This window comes from Rhinopithecus bieti, unplaced genomic scaffold (assembly GCF_001698545.2).
Source record: "Rhinopithecus bieti isolate Rb0 unplaced genomic scaffold, ASM169854v2 scaffold_1070, whole genome shotgun sequence".
Classification (NCBI taxonomy): Eukaryota; Metazoa; Chordata; class Mammalia; order Primates; family Cercopithecidae; genus Rhinopithecus; species Rhinopithecus bieti.
In genome coordinates this window covers 3,698,655-3,714,744 of record NW_016803844.1, presented here as the reverse complement: position 1 = coordinate 3,714,744, position 16,090 = coordinate 3,698,655, and the positions used below count along the sequence as shown (strand labels likewise).

General features: G+C 34.1%; 1 protein-coding gene across 2 annotated transcripts in view; it reads left to right on the top strand.

Annotated features, from left to right (window-relative positions):
* Window positions 1-16,090, top strand: part of ERBB4 (erb-b2 receptor tyrosine kinase 4) — a 1,212,321-nt gene that overhangs the window by 699,714 nt on the left and 496,517 nt on the right. The gene's annotated exons all lie outside the window — the stretch shown is intronic.

Genomic DNA, 16,090 nt, shown 5'->3' with positions numbered 1-16,090 from the left:
AAAAAAAAAAAAAAAAAAAAAAAAAAAAAAAACGTGATCTGCATATTCCTTAGATTAAAAGCATTTTATTTGAGTTTTTTTTTTTTTTTTCCGCTTTTGTTTTTGAATCATGACAATACATGCTTTAGCTTAAAGAGTGGGCATTTGGTAGGAAATACAGCACACATATTGTGTGTCTTTGACAAACCTTTTGTGCAAAACATTATTTTGGCAATTTGATATATTTTAGCATTAACAAAATCTTTTATGCAGGAAAATGTGATTTATATTTTTATTCAAATATAATTCTGAAACCGGAGGGAATAGCTGAACTTATTTCACTTCGAATGAAAAACAAATGCCTCATCTACAGAATTAAAGATGGCTAAACTGCTGGAGAGGAATTTCTGTTGCTGTATGGCATGGCATGAAATTGTGGAGTGGTGAAGAGTCAAGTTTACACTCACAATAGGAAAGAACTCCACCTGCCATAAGGTATCACTGCAGTGTGGAGAGAGCACGGGTCCCTGAAGGGATTTTACAGATCCAGAGTGTTGAGGGTAGAGATACAGAGATGACTCATGGTCAGATCCTAAGTTTTACCTAATTTATCAAAGAAGATGTTACCTTCACCCAGTCCTTTAAAATTCATTATTTGAAGACCTAGCATTAAGCAATTACACATGCACATATGAAGACTTAATTTAAAAGTAAGCAAAAATCTCTGGAAATAAGAATAGCTGATGATCGAGAGTAGATAGGGTAAGACAAGAATAAAGTTAGATGCATAGCTGAAAAATAAAGATGGATTACAATTCTCTATTCAGATTATTAGCGCTCTCTTATTGGCTCAGTATAAAGGAACGAGAGGCTGCTATCAAAATATTCTATTTTGTCTTTATTCATCATTGTAAATAGATATAACTAGGAAAATGAGGGGAAAAAAATGAGAGCAATGGATTTTGTTTTGTTTTGTTTGTTTTTTTTGACTGGAGTACAGTGGTGTGATCATGGTTCATTACAGACTCAGTCTCCCAACCTCAAGTGATTCTCTCACCTAAGCCTCCCAAGTAGCTGGGACTGCAGGTGCACACCACCATGTCTGGCTATATTTGAAAAGCTTTTAACACATTAACTTGATATATTGTTAAAAAAAAACCTAACTTAATGACTGTTTTGGAGAATCAGAGTGAAGATTTTGAAGCCTTTTATGTATACCATGAGTTATAATGAATACATTTTTGAAGGCAGAGTATCTATATCTACTATTTTTTTAATAACACATTGTTTTACTCAATTATTTTACTTCCAGAAACTTATGCCACAGAAGACTTAACACCCTGGACAAAAAAAAAAACATATGTGTATGAGGAATTTTGCATAATTGCCCATGGTGAAAATTGGCAACAACCAAAATCTCACCCCAAATAAATGAATAAATAAAGAAAATATATTTATACATTTAATGTTGTACAGTTACACAATAGAATTAGCTAGTTCTAATAAAAATGAAAGATTTTCTTCAGAATACAGTTAGTGAAAATTGCCAGTTGGAGGACATATACAACACTACTTTGGGGGAAAAAAATGTGCAGGTGTATGTAGTGAACATCTCTTACGCATGGAATTTGAGTAATCTTCATATTCTACATGTTAAGAATGAAGTTTTGGTAATCTTATGTAGTCTACATTTGTACATTTTTGTATTATGGAGAGAAATTACAGAGAAGTTTGCATTGTCATCCCATTAATATAATTTTTAAAATTTCAAAAGGCTTTTCTGAGATTGCAACAGGCAAGTGACTTTGCCACAGGTTTTTAGAAAAGTAGATGACTATATGTTTAACATGTTCTTGAGGTCACCTGTGCATCAGCTATGGGAGATTCAGGTATTCTCTGGGGTCCTTCTAGTTCTAAGACTGTGATGCTGAGAGATGGGAGAGATGTGAAATCTGCTGTGCTGAAATGGAAGGGCTTAGCTTACCTGTGGTACTCCAGCTACAATCTAGAATTTCTTATCTTGCTCCTTCCTGAACCAAATCATTCTCACTGTCCCATCATATTTTAAGGAATACCATTAGGAAGTCACTAAAGATTTCACTTTTTAATGAATCTGTTTCACAGCACAACTAGAAACAGTGTGATGGATTTGAGTTTTAATTTAAAGATTGTATGCTTCATATAGTTATCTAGTCCAAAAATATTTTATATTTATAACTATGTTTATGTTTATTATATGTTTATAACTAAAGTATATCTTGTTTTCCCTCCACCTTGTGAAGTTTGTCAGTAAAACCAATAAAGCCTACTGAATTAACACACATATAACTTACAATAAAAGTAAATTTACTTTCTACTTACAATAAAACAATACAGTTTTACTCAAAATCAAATTGTACCACTTACAATAAAGGTAAATTTATAATAGGAAAACTAGAAAATAAATGCACAGCAATTCTTTCTAACCTGACCTGAATAATTATTTTTTGAAGGGGCAATTATCATACTATATTGACCTTTAAATACACTGACTCCATGTTTAACATATTCTAGCATGATTCTGAATTTTTTTTTCACTAAATAAGACCAGAAAAAAAATAAATTTTGTGATAATTTGAAAATCTATTTTATCTGTAAACTGAGGGGATTTTACACATATAACTCAATAAATCTTAAAAAGGACAAGACTGTCAGAAAAATTGGTGTTCTCAAGAAAAATTGAGAAGAAACCCTGCCTTTTGCTGACATTTGCATAGGCTTCCACTCAAAACCATACATAGGTACACACATAATTCTATTATGAGGCTCACTGCAAAATAATTGTTTCACAATATTTTCTCTGTGTACTTTATATCCATCCTTGAACCTGAATGTTGTAATTTGTGATGTGGAAATGTTTTGACAAACTGAGCATGAATTATAAGAAGATCAAATACTAAGGCTCTACAGCAGTACTAATGATGTGAAAGGCTTTAGCCTTTTCATATATATATTTTTTCATTTGAGTAAATGTTATTTAGCAAGCACGGAATGATATTTTTGGTCTAGAAAGTTAATTAATAATTCATTCATGAATAATCATTAAATACAATTATTGAAATGTATGTCTGACTTCATAAAGCATAATACGAAAATGTGTGCTTGTTTAATCTGGTGATTTTTATTTGGAGACATGCTTCTTGTACCCTCTGCATCTCTTAGTAACTTCCTCTCCTTTAGATGTTTCCCCCCCTTCCTCCTCCTCCTGCTTCTCCTGCCTCTCTCTCCATACATTTCTATCACAGTGAGCACATACAGTCTCTTGAATCTGTGTTTACTAGGTTTAGTGCTGATTGTAAGATGAATAACTAATAGCCATAACTGTCACCATAATGTAACTTCTTTAGAGAGAGTTTAAAAGTGATTTGTACTAGAACTCTGTATTTTTGGTTTATGACGGAAAACAGCTTAGAGAGAGAGCTTTTGCTTCAATTAGATTTTCTTTACTCAGTTTTGATATAAGATTTGAAATATTGTCCTATACTTACTGCTAGGGAATACCATTTTATATAGATGTAGTACATGAACATGGGTGTGCCTCCATGCTCTAAAAAGTCCCACAATAAAGTGTGAATTACCCATTATTAGAGTTTTTATTATATTATATTTTATTTTGATGCCAAAGCACTGCTTTTGGAAAAGGCCCTTTGTAAGGCACATGGTAGAGAGATGGAGTCTAATCAATTCATTTTTTAGCATAGAGAAAATTACTTGATTACCAGAAAAAAATGACCCCAATAAATAGCAGTTAACACAAAATTGTATATATTTATTTATTTTAGAAATGGATTTTGCTATGTTGCCCAGAGTGGACTGGAACTCCTGGGCTCAAGTTATCCTGTGGTCTTGGCCTCCCAAGTAGTTGGGACTATAGGCACACCCAAATATTTTTTGGAAGCTTAAAAACTTTTGAACTCACATCTTCTACCTCTGTATGCAGTGTTTTATTCTCTTTTCTGGTTTTATGTTCCCTGATAATCTGCCTTTCCACAGTTTAAATTTCTTAATGGAAGATATTTACTTATTGCCTGATGATACTAAAGTATTATTCAACTTTGAATATAGCACTAATCACATGATGATGTGACCCTTACAGTTGTGTTCCCACCATGAGCTATGACTTTTAGAATTTCTAGGTCTTATTTAAATTTATGTCAGGGCCTTGTGCCATGTTTGCTGCATGACAGAAACTTAGTAATTGCTTGTTGAATGAACGAACAAATTGAATTCCCTTATACTGAAAATGAGAAATCAGGCATTCTTGATCGAAACCCAATAGTCTTTATTTCACAAGTCCACAGATGCGGATTGTCATTGATGTCTCTGAAATTCATACAAGTAGACACTGAGAGTATATATACATATACATAATGAAAATTACCAAGTTTGAGGAGACCCTTTGAGAATATATTCTTACCTGGAAAACCTTCTTTTAGTCCTCTCATTTGTGTGCTTCACATATATTATAACATTATATTTATGCCAAGGTTGTTATATTACCACAAAGGATGCTAGTGATTTATGGTCTATTAGAACATATCACTGTTTAAGATTAGAATTTTGATCTTATAGTAACTTAGCATGATATCTTATAATAATCTTATTTCAATATAGGTATCCCAATAAAGGGCATATGACTAAGCTTCAGAATAATAGGACACAACAATGGAAGTATTATTTTAGTATAAAAACCTATTAATAACAAGTGTCTAGAATATGAATGATTAGGACGGTATATTTCAATATAATTCCACAACTAAGGTAAATAGAAAGTGTAAAGACATTTTATAAGCTTGATGTCACTTTTATGAAGGAATTGCTTTTTCAGGCCACTTGTACTTGAGAACTCAAAAATATATTTTATAGATAATTGGCAGGGACAATGACATGCATTAAAATATTCTATATTGAGTTTTACTTCCCAAATTTATGGAATGCTAAGTGGAACAATTTTTAATTAAAAGTTTACAAAACCTATTAGAGTTGTATGGGCAACTATAAAAAGAGTGGTAGACAATAAAGGAAGAAGGAAACAATTGGAGAACGAAAAGGAAGATGATGGATACTGGGAGAATCACAAGGAGGACAGCAAAGTCTTACTAAATATGACAGTCTAGGTCACAAATACTCTTAGGACTTTTAGCAGCTCTCAAGATAATTATAACCAGCAATCCACCGAGGAAAATCATTTGCATCCATGGAAATTTAAAAGTAAAATCAAATAGGTTTTTGTGGTGCTATTTTCATAAGAAACTTCTGTTGAGATTTTGAAAATCATGAAGAAAAGAATATGTTAAAAATATCAATATAATTTGTATGTATACTACTCTATTGGAAAAGATGCCATAATTTCACTCAGAATATGAAAATGATGGACCTGATAATTTTGGGGGTCCAATGTTTTATTTTAAGCAATGTAATTTAATTTTTGCATTATTTTTCCTAACTTAGTTTAATAAACATTTTTTGAAAACTCTTATATGCCAGGAAATAGGCTAGGTACCAGGGTTACTAAAATAACAAGTTGGCCTATGCAACCTAATAACTCACTTTTGTAGTGATAGAGAAAGAATACAAACAGACCATAATTCTGCTAGGTGATAAAATGCTATTATCAGCTATATAACTATTATTACAGGATAACAACTGGGAAGGTTGGAAATATCATGTTAGATGAGATTACATTTAAGCTAAATCATACAGTAATGTACAGGCATGTCCTAGAGCAGGAGGAAGTCAGGTTAAGCAGACTCAGGGAGACGACAGTAATTGTAGAAAGGACTAACAATCATATTAGCCCTACTTGGGTCTGCTGACTGTTAAAAACACAGGTATATTTCACCTAAGGCAATCTGGCTTCAGAGCCTGGACTCTTAAGCATTATGCTGTGCTGTGTATCAGGATAACACAGGGTTCGTTCTTGGCAGGATTGAAGCCATTCTGTGTGACTGCACAATAGAGTTCACGGAATCAAGTGAAAAAATTGTTGGGACAAGATTCGAAAGGGACTTATAGGCTGTGCTGGCATAGTTAGAATTTAACATCGAGAAAATGTTAAGTCATAAAACATTTTTGTATAGGGAGCAACATAATGATGTTTATATTTTAGAAAAAAATCAAGACAGGCATCATGGTTTGGAGGCTTTTGCAATAGATTTATTGAGAGGTAAGGAAAATTGGGACTTAGACATGGTGAAAGTAATGAATTTGAGACCTTATTTTAGAAATCGATGAAAATTGAGTCAGAAAATATTGAGAGATCCAGTGAAAAGGCAAGAACCGTAACACCAAATAATATTTTTAAGTATTTATTAAGTCATTTCAGTATATTTTACAATATGCAACATACAGCAGCAGGGTATAGAGTATCAGAATCTTGGGAAATGCAAAAAGGAATAAAATAAGGGTTCCTTTGATCAAAGAACCACCCAATAGTTGAGCTAGAGGACACATAGAATAAACAAAAGAACACAAAAATGATCGCTTATGAATGTTATTTATTCGTGTTCAAAGATAGTTCTTTATTATTCAGTTATCATACTTAACATGGCTTATCTTCACTATGCCATATAGTTTAAAAGGTTTATAAGAACCATTCTATTTCACTTCAGGGGATCAGACATATAGGAAGAACCTAGCAGCGAGCCATAAAACCATGTTTGGCAATAGCCACTTTCAGGAACAAGAATGATTTCATTTCACAAAACCTAAAGAGAGAAGCATTGTTAAAGGAAAGCAGAACTTCATTAATTTCCTAATTCTTATTGCTTCAAATATATATTTTCTGTGAGGTTAAAACCTCCCATTCTCTAGATCCTGCATATCTTCCTGTCCAGATCAACTTTCAATTGCATTCCAGAGATGACTCACCATTCTATAGATAGGCATATTTAACTTTCCTCTATACATACCAGGTTTTTTCCTATCTAAGAAATCTGACTTAAAATCTGCAAAGATAGATACTTATCAGAGAGAGAACTGCAGTTCTATGTACTGGAAACACTCCAGTATATAGTCTTAGATATCATAGTAGGATCTGGAACTTCAAAAAGTACTATGGATCTTATTCCATTCTTGAGCAGATGCCATGATTGTAAAAGATGCTTTTCTTTGAAAAGGAAAGCAAAGAATGTTAGTGATTCCCAGAGGAAAGCAGTTGAAGTCCTCAGTCATAGAGATTAATTACTGTGGATGGATTGAACATACATAGTACAAAAGCTGTAAAAACATGATTCTAGTATGAAAATGTGTTACATATATAACAATAAACATATAGCTTAAGTTGTTCCACAAAGATTTAGTCTAATAGCTGATTTGATAAAAAATAAAATATTCAAAGCCAGGCATGGAGATACACAACTATAGTCTCAGCTTCTCAGAAGGTTGAGACAGGGTGATCACCCAGGAGTTAAAGGCCAGCATAGGAAGACCCCATCTCTTAACAAAATAAAGAAATGAAGAGCTTTATAAGAGTATATACATTCACATACCTACATATTTTATGTGATTTTTACAATTATATGTAAAGTGTTACCATTTTGATAGTCATGCCACTGAAGTTTCTAAACTTACATTTGAAAATTACTATTTGATTTTCTGCATTTATTTTATTCTTATTTTATCATTAAATCCAGGATGTTGTGTGTGTTTATATAATTGTAAATATTGCTTTGTGCAGATCTATGTATTTGCAGAAATTTTCAATTCTTGCAAATGATTATAAGATGATTTCACTGGAGAAAATGTGAGTTTCAGGTCCATTTGCCAATTTTCTGCCCGGGTTATTGTTTTTATACAGCTGAATCAAAGCCAAAAGAGTAAAGTGAATAGCAGATACAAAATATTAACTGCATTGACTTATCCTTTATCTACATTGGGTGAAATAAACAAATACATAATAAATGTATGGAATTAGTTGCCATTTTATACACTTCATACTTTTTGATAGTTCAGATTACTTATATTTCTCAGATCACACTGAAAGTTCTGGAAAGAACACTTGATCTTTTTTCTTTTTTCTTTTTTTTTTTAGTTTTAAGGAATGGAGAGTTTAATAGGCAAGAAGGGGCAAGAAGGAAGGGAGAAGACAGAAGGAAGTAGCTCCCCTGTATAGAGACAGAGGGAGTGCCCCAAAGCCAAAAGAGGAGCGACCCCCTTTTTTGGTTATGTGTTTGTTCTTTTTTTTTTTTTTTTTCACTTGGAAAAGCAAATAAAAATCATAGGTCATTTTAGGTCAATGTATTTGTAATCATAGCTCTCATTGGCACTCTTTTAAATATTTATATTCACCTTTATTAGAAGACAATTGAGGATTTTTATAGGAAAATAAGCTTAGATAATACTTTTTATAAACAGTGTGATTAATGTTAGTCACAGAATCAACTAATGCTGTTTTACTGGTTAAGTTTTTTAATGGTTATTAAAATCTTCATTTATATAATTATATTTGATTATAAGACAATAAGAATGCACAGTCTACATGTTTCAAATTCTGAGCAGAGCAATTGTTGCATTATCAAGAAACTTTGCTTCGATTTCTCCTTGCTAACAATTCATTTGAAGGCCCATGCATAAACTTGTGCAATAATATAGTATTAGAGAGCTTATATTTTTGACACTAGATTCTATAAAACTCTTAAGGCAGGCATTGTCTAGGTATTCTTAGGCAGGAATAACTAGCCATGATTACAAAATAGAAAACGTCCAAAGAATAAAATCAAAGAAAGCGTGGCAGGACAAAAGTTCAGAGAGAGCCCAGAGACAAGATCATAAGATAGTTTTTGTTTTAGTTTATTTTAGTTTTGAGACGGAGCCTCACTCTGTTGCCCAGGCTGGACTGCAGTAGCGCGATCTTGGCTCACTGCAAGCCCCGCCTCCCGGGCTCAAGCGATTCTCCTGCCTCAGCCTCCCGATTAGCTGGGACTAAAGGCTCATGCCACCATGCCAGGCTAATTTTTTGTATTTTTGGTAGAGATGGGGTTTCACCATGTTAGTCAGGATGTTCTCGTTCTCCTGATAGTTTTTATAGATCACAGTATAAGTGTGTATTTAATTCTAATTACAAAAGGATATAATTTTAGGACTGCAGAGGGGCATGTAAAATAAAATTTTACACTTTAAAGAATTAAGAGTCTCTCATTTTCTTCTTAGGGAGTATAATATGAATGGTCTTGGAAATAATGTGTCTATTTCATAATCTATTTTGGAGATAGAACTGGCACGACTTGTGGTTATACTGGGTTAGAAATAGGAATGACTTCTTACTCCTTGGTCTGAGCAAATGGATGGCTGATCTTGCTATTAATTACTATGGGAAAAACTGATGAAAAAGTATGTTTGGGGAGATGGGACAGTTAGTTGTTCCCAACAGACATTCAAGTAGACAGAAAATCCCAGCCACTTAGGAGGCTGAGGTGAGAGAATCGCTTGAACCCACGAGGCAGAGGTTGCAGTGAGCCAAGGTTGCACCATTGCACTCCAGCCTGGGAAACAAGAGTGAAACTCCATCTCAAAAAAAAAAAAAAAAAAAAAAAAAAAAAAAAAAAAAAAAAAAAAAAAAAAAAAAAAAAAAAAGAATGTTCTTTGTTCTTGGAGATTCTCTTTTAATATATTGCTTTCCATTCCCAACATTGCATTTATCTTATGATAAATCAAAGCAAAATTATGTTTTCTTATGGAGTAGATATAATTATCAACTTATTTTACCTAAACAGAGGAATATCACAGAATATCACATGACTATTTTAAATAGACTACATCCTTTTAGGCATAGCTGCTCCATGAAATAAGTTGGGAGGTAATTAAGGAGATGCCAATCCAAAGATAAGTTAAAAAGAACCAAATATGGTATGCATTTTCCAGTGTCATTTAATATTATGGTCAGGACAGATTTTTTCCAATCTCCTAAGCAATAACAGATAAATCTTTATGATCTATCTGTCTATCTATCTATCTATCTATCTATCTATCTATCTATCTATCTATCTATCTAGATATAGATATATACTTTATAGATATAGATATATACTTTAGTGAAGTTTATTTGTGAAAACATTGGAAGGTCTAGTGACTTTTTGGTAGATGTCTGCAAGGAAACACCCTAAAAAGGAATTTTAAACCCCTTTTATTAAGGACAACTTCTAGGAAATTATAGTCAATCTTTTATATACTTTCTATTTTTTAGACAGAGTTTCATTCTCCAGGCCAGGCTGGAGTACAGTGACTCAATCTTGGCTCAATGCAACCTCTGCCTCCCAGATTCAAGTGATTCTCCTGCCTCACCCTACCAAGTAGCTGGGATTACAGGCACCCACCACCACACTCAAGCTAATTTTTGAATTTTTAGTAGAGACAGGGTTTTACCGTGTCACCTAGGCTGGTCTTGAACTCCTGACCTCAAGTGATCTGCCTGCCTGGAACTCCCAAAGTGCTGATATTACGAGGGTGAGCCACCGCACCTGGCCAGTTCTCATCAATCTTTATCACTTTACATAAAGGCAGAGACTGAAAAGGATCCTCTGTATGTATCATTATTTCTAAGTCTCTTGATACATAAATATCAAGCATTTAGGATTGCTATTTTATGTTCGAAATAATAATTTCCCAATTTTCTGCCAAGGTCAGCATCCTGAGCTTTTCAGACCCTGGTGTCATTTTGCTATGGCAGTGTACAGACTTTCTGGACCTGAACCACCAGCTTTTGTGCAAGTATGCAGCCTGAAGCAGCCTGGAGTTACTGCCCCAGGTGGAGGAGTTCCTGGAAATTGACAAAGAGATCCCCAGGAGCAAGAAAGCAGTCACTTTCATGTGGGTTCAGGGTAGGAGTTTGCAGACACCAAAAGACAAGGACTGGGCTGCCACCCAGTCTGAGGATTAAGGGCCAGATGCCAAGGATAAAAGGATAGAAGAGAGAGCAACAACGGCAGCATCCCAGAAAAGGAGAGGTGAGAAAAAGGGCCAGTGCCAGAATACCCGCAGAGGAAAGGAATCAAGCAATGGCAAAGCTACTGAGGGGCAGGCACAGATTTTTCAAGGCGGGGTGATGAGGAAATCTAGAGATGGTAGTGGGGCTTGTGAGAACACAGGCAGGCCTAGTGGTCTTGGCCCCTTGCCACTGCCAGCAAGACTGGACTTTCTAGCCTCTCTCTCAATGCTTCTAACAGAGGCTCACTCTGGATCTTACCTCCAAGCCCTCTCAATGAAGCAGGGGGGTCAAGAAGGAGGAATAAAAGATAATTGAATGATGAATCTTCTTAATTTATCCACTGAATGCACAGGAACCTATGACTGTTAAACCCCCATAGGTTCATATATTGAGTTAGGATGTCACATCCTATTGTGTCCACAATCTATTGCTTCTGGATGGGTTCTTGGTCTCTCAGACCTCAAGAATGAAGCCACGGACCTTTGCAGTGAGTGTTATAGCTCTTAAAGATGGTGTGTCCAGAATTTGTTCCTTCAGATGCTCATATGAGTTTCTTCCTTCCAGTGGGTTCATGGTCTCACTGGCTTCAGGAGTGAAGCCTCAGACCTTCACAGTGAGTGTTACAGCTCTTAAAGGTGGCCCTTCTGGAGTTGTTTGTTCCTCCCAGTGAGTTCGTGGTCTCGCTGACTTCAGGAATGAAGCCACAGACCCTCATGGTGAGTGATACAGTTCATAAAGGTAGTGTGGACCCAAAGAATGAGCAGCAGCAAGATTTATTGTGAATAGCAAAAGAACAAAGCTTCCATAGCGTGGAAGGGGACCCAAGCAGGTTGCCGCTGCTGGCTGGGGTGGCCAGCTTGTATTCCTTTATTTGTCCCCACCCACGTTCTGCTGATTGGTCCACTTTACCTAGTGCTGATTGATGTGTTTACAAACCTTTAGTTAGAGTGCTGATTGGTGCATTTTTACAGAGTGCTGATTGGTGCATTTGCAATCCTTTAGCTAGACACAGTGCTGATTGGTGCGTTTTTACAGAGTGCTGATTGTTGCATTTACAATCCTTTAGCTAGACACAGAGTGCTGATTGGTGCATTTACAATCCTCTAGCTAGACAGAAAAGTTCTCCAAGTCCCCACTGGACCCAGGAAGTCCATCCGGCTTCGCCTCTCACTATTTTTCTTCAGCACAATTCCTTTTATGGTATTATCTTACACTCTTTCTAGGTAGAACTACATTAAATTCCCTATTTTCTAAGTAAAATAATGATCTGATGTATCAGTTTTATGCAGTTCATTCCTTTTAAAATTCTTTGAGCAAAGTATCTTTATATTTAGAAGTCTTCTTCATCTATTCTAAAAGTTCCTTTTTTTATTTCACAAAAATATAGCCAAGAAAATAGTTTTAATCAGTGATTGCAATGACAAGCGTTTCAACTATGCAGTGTTGTCTCCATGAATTAATCTAGTGACTTTTGACTTCCGAACCTATTCTGTAGAATTTATGTTTGAAGAGGAATCTCTGGAAAATTGCCTTTTCTCATCAAAGACATGAAGATGACACTGCTTGAAAAAAAATTGTGAACAAAGCATATATTTTCAACTGAATTAAAAATATAGTGTAAAAACTCTTATTTTCTGCTGATAAGAAACAGACTTTATAGTATTAATTTGACTTTAAAAACTATTAGCTGTGATTTTATCATAATATGATTATTGTAAAATTATTATTGTTTTATCCCTTTAGCAGATAAATATGTTAAAATTAACATGGAAAGGTTCAGAGTTCTAGCTTGAAAATAAACACTTACTAGATCTAATGATTGTTCTACATATCATGCAATCAGAATCTTGAATGAGATTTTTAAGAGAAATATGGCACTACCTATTATCAGTGTCTTTAAATATTTTAGTAACAACAAGGTTAAATAAAATTTTTGAATAAATATGTTTTATATTAACTTGGGTACAACTTTAAAGAATATATAATGCTGAATATGGAAAAATAAAAGGAATTGTCCTTTATTTCACATGACTTTACCTATTTATGCTTTAACATTTTTTTAAAGATCATTTGTTGGCTTCAATAGTAGTGAAAAAAAATGAGCATTTTATTTTATAACTCCATTGGTCAGCATTCCAAATCCTCTGTTTTAGTTTTTTCATTTCCTTGCTGTTTGCTGACCACACACATTCATTTCATCTACTGAATTGTTTGTTTAGTTGTAGCCTCCTTGTTGTTCCAAGCCTCAAATCCCACCCATTCTAGAGTAATACGTTTTCTGTAACTTTTTAATGAGTATTTTTAATTCTTAAAGATAACCCAAGACTTGGTGTGTGTGTGTGAACATATTGTGCATGTATCACCTGTGAGAGATGAAGAAAATTATAAAAACAATTCATTGTTAGTATTTAGCTAATATTTATAGGTTTTTCTTTACATTGTTAATGGCAATATTCAAATTGTGTTTGGGTTCCATCAATATTGTTTTTGGGCTGGGTGTAGTGGCTCATGTCTGTAATCTCAGCACTTTGAGAGGCCAAAATGGGAGGATGACGGATGACTTGAGCTCAGGAGTTTGAGACTAACCTAGACAACACAGCCAGACCTCTTCTCTGCTAAAAGAAAAAAAAAAAAATTGCCTGGACCGATGGCATGAATTTGTGGTCCCAGCTACTCATCAGGCTGAGGTGGAGCTCATGAGCCCGGAAGGTGGAGGCTGAAGTGAGCCATAATCACATCACTGCACTCCAGCCTGGGTGACAGAGTGAGACTTTGTCTCAAAAAAAAAAAAAAAAAAGAAAAAAAAAACTATATATATATATATAAACTATGTTATCTTTGTTTTTTGTTTTTTCCCTAATTCTTTTTGAGTTGCATTTTTTATTTCAGAGAGTAGTAAAATTAATTAATAATGTATTTTCATGCCAAATTATTCTCTAATGGTTATTTATTATAGACCCTAACACCACGGTAGCATTATAACATGCTAGTGTTAATGTAGGAGTGAATATTCCTATTTTTAATATTTAAATAAATCATTGCCTAATTATTTCCTAAGATTTGGAAAATCATCTTTCTGTCAGTAACATAGCAATGAGTATTTATATGGCAAAAATTAAAATTTACTATATTTACTGTCACTAAACTTTAATTGTACTAGCAAGGGAGCAGAAATGTGGAACATTACAGACTTATAATGTGTGAATCACTTGCAAGCTAAGAGGCCTAGGTAATTATTTATCTTAAATGAGTAGTGTACAATAAAACCCAGGGACGATGATAATTGAGGTGACTTCATCCTGCTTCAACTCTGTTATCACATAAAAGGAGCAATCTGTTTTTAATCTAAAATTTGACATGAGTAAACTTGTTTTATTAGTTCCTTGGTGCTTGCTAAAACAAAGAGCAGCAATTTAAGAGTTAGGCTTATAAAAATCTTTTGAAGACTCAGTAGCTAGGATTTAATCAGAATAATGTTGAACATTAGAAAATAATTGGAGTAACTTAAAAGCACAAACAAGTCAAATTACATAGAGGGAAAGGCAAATCTTGTTTCTCTATGTCCAGTATCATATAATCAGGGTATACTTTACTTATAAATGAAAGAGCTCTTCTAACAAGTTTGTGACTTACAATAGCAGTTGGCTTGTGACTTTTCTCACATAGACTTCCAGAATTAAATTGCTTTTGACAAATATTTAAGATGAACGACAAGAGATGTTTTGGTGTATAATAACCACCCATTTATGTTTTTACACAATTATAGGAACTTATAAGATAAATTTAATGATTGCATTAACAATTTTACTTTGTTTTACCATTTCCAATATGTTTGAAATGAATTACTTATTTGTGATTTTTCTACCAGAAATATGAAAAGAAGTTAATGGAAAATGTTTACATTTCTTTTTCATTGCTACTAACCATTTCTGCTTATTGGACATTGAAGAAGTGTGTCTTACAGAACTGATTACTTCTGGGTATATAACCTATAATTATATGTGTGCTTTGTATTATTCTTGCCTTCAGCTTTCATATTCAATGTGAGATCATGAGCAGATTGCTTTAATTCCAAAACAATCACAGAGTCACCACCCCCAAAATATTTCTACATAAAACTAAGGAATTGTTTCACTAGAAAGTCAGGATTCATTGTGTATTATTTCTTGCAGAGGAAGACATAGCTCCATAACTCTGGAGAGAACTTAAAATTAACTTTTAGGAATTTTAATATTAAACTTCATTAAACATAGCATGTCTTTTAAAGAATAGCCATTTACCTGAATAATTTTCCTATCTAAGCTTATAAAATACAAAATAGTTATATTACAGTATTCATGAAATTCAGCCTAAAAATATGAATCCAAATATTTTTCTAATTTGACAAAGGTTAGATAATTTATGTGAACCAGATAGCGACGTGATAACATGATAATCAAGTTATAAGTTAGGGTTGCCATATATTTGTGAACTGCCTTTATCTAAAGACTTTTTTTAGAGAAAGAGATTTTAAGGGAATGCATGAGGAAATGGATAACAGTGACTCTTCATTTAGATTTCATTGATTGCTGAATAACTAAATTCATTTACAGTTTTGATTGCTAAAATTGAATTAATTTTAGCAATACATCTGGGAAGGCTGCAGAGGCAGCAGATAACATTATCATGTTGCATTAAAAGATACATTGCCGGCCAAGCACGGTGGCTCATGCCTGTAATCCCAGCACTTGGGGAGGCTGAGGCAGGTGGATCACCTGAGGTCAGGAGTTCAAGACCAGTCTGGCCAACATGGTGAAACGGTGTCTCTATTAAAAATACAAAAATTAGTCTGGTGTGGTGGTGCACGCCTGTAATCCCAGCTACTCAGGAGGCTAAGGCAGGAGAATCGTTTAAACAGGAAGGCAGAAGTTGCAGTGAGCAGAGATCATACCACTGCACTCCAGCCCAGGCGACACAGCAAGACTCCATCTCGAAAAAAATAAAAAAGATACATTGCCTTTTGGAGAGAAAAACCATACAACATACCCAGATTGTAATGGAAAGTATATTTCTATGTTATAGCTAACATCTATCTCAAAATTTTATTTCTTATTTACAACTAGGTTTTGTTACCCCTAACAGAGAAATGCTAGCCAAGGATTTTATTGC